A 7,009-nucleotide genomic window follows, 5' to 3' on the forward strand; every position below is an offset into this window, starting at 1 on the left:
TCAAGCACTATTATGAATTCCACTTGTAGTAAAGAAACGACACCACAAGAGGTCAGCAGACAATAGCAAGGCTAAAGGGCCTATGCCAGTCCATTCCAAGTGTACTGAAATTATTATGATGTAAGGTTCAGGGTCGGCATCAGCATCTGAAAAAGTTGGGCAAATGCTAAGGGCTCTATTGATAGCAGTAGAGCAACCTCATAGATAACTAGCTTAAGCAGCCGCACTTCCTCATCTGGTTAGTCTGGCTGTTCAGTACACTGTGATGACATCACTGTGCAGCGTCCGTGTCATCAGTTCCAGACACTGTGCCAGCATGGTGACATCATCTCTTCCAGCTGGCTCTAGCTGTGTAGGCTAGCCAAATTTAGTTAATAACAGTGTGGGTATAACTGGGTGTCAGAAAGTTATTTTACACCAGAGACTGATGCAACTGATGAATTTGTATGTGCCTTTTAGTGCACCAGCCGAGAGAAAATACGTTGCTTGCAGAGCTTTTCTGTCCAGCACTAAGAGACCTCTGGCATCAACACTAATGAGCCAGATGCCAAGAACGATACCATAGAAAACTATGGGATCAGTTCTGGCATCAGATTCCCTCCAGTGTTTCTGTGCAATGCTGGAGGGAAACTACAATGGATGGTCTGCTATATGTGAACCCAACCCAATATCAGACTGGGGTTCCTGGGGCCCACCACGGGAAAATATTCTCAGGGCCCAATCCCCATATCATCAATAAAGTCTAGTAGGTTTTGGATCAAAGACATAGACCTTAGCGGCAAGTGAATACCTTCAAAGGCAGCAGCAAATGGTTTTCTTCTTGTGGACTTTTGGTGCCCACTCTTGTATCAGAGCCTGGGCCCACCATCCTCTGGTATTCTATGTAGGCCAATCCAACCCTGACCCAGCCTAAGGGCTCATGCCCACGAATGTAAGGGCTCCATGTCTATGCTGCGTAACTCAAACGGCGGGTCTGCAATATACCGTGTACACTCCGTGCTGTGGATGTGGACCCATTGACTCAAATGGATCAGAGATCTGCAAGATATGGCCAAAGATAAGACATGTCCTATCTTTTGCTGTATCTTGAGGATCACGGACCCATTCAAGTCAATGGGTCTACTATCGCAGCACGGAGTGCACAGGGCTATTTGCTGTCCACAGCAAGGGCATGAGCCCTATAAAAGAAGACGCCAGTTGCACAGGGATCTCCTATGACTCTGTCATCCATGAATCCATATAAACCTGGAAATGATCATAATCCAAATTGCCTTAATCTCTAAAATGTGTACATATATACATTTATTAATATCTTCAGGTATATTTTTGTCCTGTGGGGGTCAGCTCCCACCAATAAATTGCACTCAGCTGGTGGGTGTCTAAAACTGTGTGCCCTGTAATGGGCCACCTACAGTGGATATAAAAAGTCCACACACTCCTGTTAAAATGTCAGGTTTCTGTGATGTAAAACATTGAGACAAAGATAAATCATTTCAGAACTTTTTCCACCTTTAATGTGACCTATAAACTGTACCACTCAATTGAAAAACAAACTGAAATCTTTTAGGTAGAGGGAAGAAAAAATATAAAAATAAAATAATATGGTTGCATAAGTGTGCACAGCCTTAAACTAATACTTTGTTGAAGCACCTTTTGATTTTATTACAGCACTCAGTCTTTTTGGGTATGAGTCTATCAGCATGGCACATTTTAACTTGGCAAGATTTGCCCACTCTTCTTTGCAAAAACACTCCAAATCTGTCAGATTGCGAGGGCATCTCCTGTGCACAGCCCTCTTCAGATCACCCCACAGATTTTCAATCGGATTCAGGTCTGGGCTATGGCTGGGCCATTCCAAAACTTTAATCTTCTTCTGGTGAAGCCATTCCTTTGTTGATTTGGATGTATGCTTTGGGTCGTTGTCATGCTGAAAGATGAAGTTCCTCTTCATGTTCAGCTTTCTAGCAGAAGCCTAAGGGCTGTTTCACACGAGCGGATGCCGTGCGTGACATCCGCTCCGTGAATGACAGCCAAGACCCGATGCGAACTGCAGAGCACGGAACATTAACATGATTGATAATGCTCCGTGCCTCTCTGTGATCTCTTTACTACGAAATCACAGTTAGATAAAGTTGTCATGTTAATGCTCCGTGCTTCTGCAGTTCGCATCGGGTCTCGGCTGTCATTCAAAGAGCGGATGTCACGCACGGCATCCGCTCGTGTGAAACAGCCCTAAAGGTTTTGTGCCAATATTGACTGGTTTTGGGAACTGTTCATAATTCCCTGTAGCTTAACTAAGGCCCCAGTTCCAGCTGAAGAAAAACATCCCCAAAGCATGATGCTGCCACCACCATGCTTCACTGTGGGTATGGTGTCCTTTTGGTGATGTGTAGTGTTGTTTTTGCACCACACATATCTTTTGGAATTATGGCCAAAAAGTTCAACCTTGGTTTCATCAGACCATAACACCTTTTCCCACATGCTTTTGGGAGGCTTCAAATGTGTTTTTGCAAAATGTAGCCTGGCTTGGATGTTTTTCTTTGTAATAAAAGGTTTTGTCTTGCCACTCTACCCCATAGCCCAGACATATGAAGAATACGGGAGATTGGTGTCACATGTACCACACAGCCAGTACTTGCCAGATATTCCTGCAACTTCTTTAATGTTGCTGTAGGCCTCTTGGTAGCCTCCCAGACCAGTTTTCTTCTCGTCTTTTCATCAATTTTGAAAGGATGTCCAGTTCTTGGTAATGTCTTTGTTGTGCCATATTTTCTCCACTTGATGATGACTGTCTTCACTGTGTTCCATGGTATATCTAATGCCTTGGAAATTCTTTTGTACCCTTCTCCTGACTGATACCTTTTAATAATGAGATCCCTCTGAAGCTTTGGAAGCTCTCTGTGGACCATGGCTTTTGCTGTGGGATGCGACTAAGATAATGTCAGGAAAGACCAACTAGAGCAGCTGAACTTTATTTGGGGTTAATCAGAGGCACTTTAATTGATGGCAGGTGTGTGCTGACTCCTATTTAACATGATTTTGAATGTGATTGCTTAATTCTGAACACAGCTACATGCCCAGTTATAAGAGGGTGTGCACACTTATGCAACCACATTATTTTAGTTTTTTTTTCTTCCTCCGCCTAAAAGATTTCAGTTTGTTTTTCAATTGAGTGGTACAGTTTATAGGTCACATTAAAGGTGGAAAAAGTTCTGAAATGATTTATCTTTGTCTCATTTTTTACAGCACAGAAACCTGACATTTTAACAGGGGTGTGTAGAATTTTTATATCCACTGTTTGTGCTCCTTACTGTATCTCTGTGTACTTCCAAAGTTCGATCACATGCGGTGTTTTTTCTTTTCCTACCCTAAGGACTCATGCACATGACCATATTAACAATTTCCTGCCCCATGTCATAGCTATGTTATGGAAGATGCGAATTGCGATCACTGCAACGGCATGTCAGCAATTGACAGACTCCTGCTCTAACCATCGTCAATAGCAACTGCAGCATCATGCAGGGGGAGGGGACTACCTATGTCACTTCATCATCCCCCTGACTGCAATCCATGGCAGTCCCATTGAAATGAATGTAGAGTGTGCCGCGCAACCGAACCCACCACTTAATTCACTTCTATGGGGCTGACGGAAATAGCCATACCACCGGTCCTAGGCACTTGCGGCCATAACCCCGCCCCTGGGCACTTGCGACAGCTAATTTGCATACCTTTATGAAGTACTTTTTTCAGGATCTCTACGTGGGACAGACACAAGAGAGGTACTATTTTAATGGGGGCAAATGTTCTATAATGCAATCTGAGCGGTCTAAATTTCCTGGTTCAATTAGATTCGCTATTTAAAGAGGACCTTTCACCGATCCTGACATTGTGAACTAAGAAGGCGCCCGGGGATCTCACTGCACTTACTATTATCCCCGGGTGCCGCTCCGTTCTCCCGTTATGCCCTCCGGTATCTTCGTTCACTAAGTTATAGTAGGCGGAGATTTCAGTCACTAAGTTATGGTAGGCGGAGTCTGCCCTTGTTCTGCTGTAGCGCTGGCCAATCGGAGCGCAGAGCTCACAGCCTGGGAGGTTATTTTCTCCCAGGCTGTGAGCTCTGCGATGCGATTGGCCAGTGCTACAGCAGAACAAGGGCAGACTCCGCCTACTATAACTTAGTTAACGAAGATACCGGATGGCATTGCAGGAGAACGGAGCGGTGCCCAGGGATAATAGTAAGTGCAGTGAGATCCCCGGGTGCTGCTCTCCATGTCTGTATACTTAGTTCGCAATGTCAGGATCTGTGAAAGGTCCTCTTTAACCACCTCAGCCCCCCTAGCTTAAACACCCTTAATGACCAGACCACTTTTTACACTTCTGCACTACACTACTTTCACCGTTTATTGCTCGGTCATGCAACTTACCACCCAAATGAATTTTACCTCCTTTTCTTCTCACTAATAGAGCTTTCATTTGGCGGTATTTTATTGCTGCTGACATTTTTACTTTTTTTGTTATTAATGTTTTTTCTCTCACAAAGTCTCCCTTTCCGCTAACTTGGGACAAAAAGTTTCTTGGGACAAAATCTTTCATGGACTCAATATGCCCCTCAGCGAATACCTTGGGGTGTCTTCTTTCCGAAATGGGGTCACATGTGGGGTATTTATACTGCCCTGGCATTTTAGGGGCCCTAAAGCGTGAGAAGAAGTCTGGAATATAAATGTCTAATAAATTTTACGCATTTGGATTCCGTGAGGGGTATGGTGAGTTCATGTGAGATTTTATTTTTTGACACAAGTTAGTGGAATATGAGACTTTGTAAGAAAAAAATAAATAAAAAAAATCTATTTCCGCTAACTTGTGCCCAAAAAAATTCTGAATGGTGATCAATGACAGGGGGGTGATAAGGGAGTCTATATAGGGTGATCACCACCCTGTCATTGATCACCCCCCTGTAAGGCTCCATTCAGACGTCCGTATGTGTTTTGCGGATCCACGGATCCGCACACAGGCGCGCGCATTCACAGAAAATCTCGCGTCTTGCGAGATGACGCGTAGATGTGTGACTCTGCCTGAGACAGCCGCCTCCGGAACGCGATCCTGCGTTAGGCGGTCCATAGGCGGTTAAACAGCCCTCCTCATCATGCTGTTCACATTTTGTTATCATGAGACCAAGATGACACCTAATAATTGATTAACAGTACCTCGCCATTGCTAGGCTTCAAGAATGATGTTCTCAGACAGAAGTGGCCACTGAGCTTAGAGTGTCATCAGCAGGTGGGAACAGATATACAGAGACACTGGAAGAGTCACAGAAAGGCATAGAAGTGGATGTCCTTTGGCCATATCCCACACTGATAAATGCTTCATTGTGAACAGTGCCCTGCAGAACCAGATGATGAATGCTACAAGACTCCAGGCACATTTAAGTGAGGTGAGAGACACCCAAGTGTCATGTCAGACCATTCAAAACCGTTGACATCAGCATGGTCTGCATGCTTGACGATGTACCTGATGACAGGCATCATCGTCTTGCATGGCCTAGGGCAGGCATGCTCAACCTGTGGCCCTCTAGCTGTTTCAAAACTACAGCTTCCATCATTCCCAGACAGCCTATAGCTATCAGCCTACAGAAGGACATGGTGGGAGTTGTAGTTTTACAACAGCTGGAGCGCCACAGGTTGAGCATCCCTGGCCTAGGGAGCATTTATGCTGGACAAGGGACCAGTGGGCCTCAGAGATGTTCACTGACGAAAGTCGATTCACGCTGAGCAGAAATGATGGCCGCCAACGATGTTGGAGACGTCAAGGAGAGTGCTATGCATCAGCCACAGATGAGCCTTTGGTGGTGGTGGTGTTACTGTGTGGGCAGGTGTGTCTAGTCAATACAGAACTGCCCTACATTTTGTAAATGGTACAATGACAAGTCCATACTACTTGAATAACATCATTAATCCAGTAATTGTGCCTCTGGCCTTATTTCATCTTCATGGACGACAATGCACCAGCTCATCAAGGGAACGGCTGCTGGAGACTGGGGCACCTCAAATGGAGTAGCCTGCACTTTCTCCAGACCTGAATCCCATTGATAACCTATGGGATCAGCTGAGTCACCATGTAGAGGCTCATAACTCTGTACCCCAGAACCTTAAAGGGGTTGTCCAGGTTCAGAGCTGAACCTGGACATCCCTCCATTTTCACCCCGGCAGCCCCCCTGACATGAGCATCGGAGCAGTTCATGCTCCGATGATCTCCTTTGCCCTGCGCTAAATCGCGCAGGGCAAAGGCATTTTTCTGAGTTCCGATGACATACCGGGCTCTCTATGGGGCTGACAGGCAGCCCGGTGACGTCACCGGCACTGATGGGCGGGATTTGGCTCTGCCCTAGCCAGTAAAACGGCTAGGGCAGAGCTAAAGCCCGCCCCTCAGAGCCGGTGACGTCACCGAACACACTGCTGGGCGGAAGTTACCGCCCGGCAGTGTGTTATTGAAAACACAAGAGCCTGTGCCCTGCGCGATCTAGCGCAGGGCACTGGAGCGCATCGGAGCATGAGATGCTCCGATGCCAGGCTCAGGAGGGCTGCCGGGGTGAAAATAAGAGTATGTCCGGGTTCAGCTCTGAACCCGGACAACCCCTTGAATGACCTGAGGGCCGCCCTTCAAGAACAGTGGGTTGCCATGTCTCAGCAGACAATATGTCAACTTTTTTGTGTGGGGGTATACCCACCAATGGTGTTGGCTTTTTAAATAAATTATTTGAGATGAGGATATCACCATTGCATGCTTCTACTTAATACCCTACGTTCATGATATAATATTACTGTAGCGTGAACTTTTTACGTTTCCCATAAATTTCACCCGAAAGCCAAATATCCATTTTTGTAAATAGTGCCTATAAGACGTACTTTTCTGTAGTGCGTCTTATACAGCGAATGCTATTATGGAAGCAGTCATCAGTATGCAGGAGGAGCTGGGAGCAAGGAGTCTATGGCTCCACTAGCTGTACTCC

The sequence above is a fragment of the Bufo gargarizans genome, chromosome 2 (assembly GCF_014858855.1).
Source record: "Bufo gargarizans isolate SCDJY-AF-19 chromosome 2, ASM1485885v1, whole genome shotgun sequence".
NCBI lineage: Eukaryota > Metazoa > Chordata > Amphibia > Anura > Bufonidae > Bufo > Bufo gargarizans.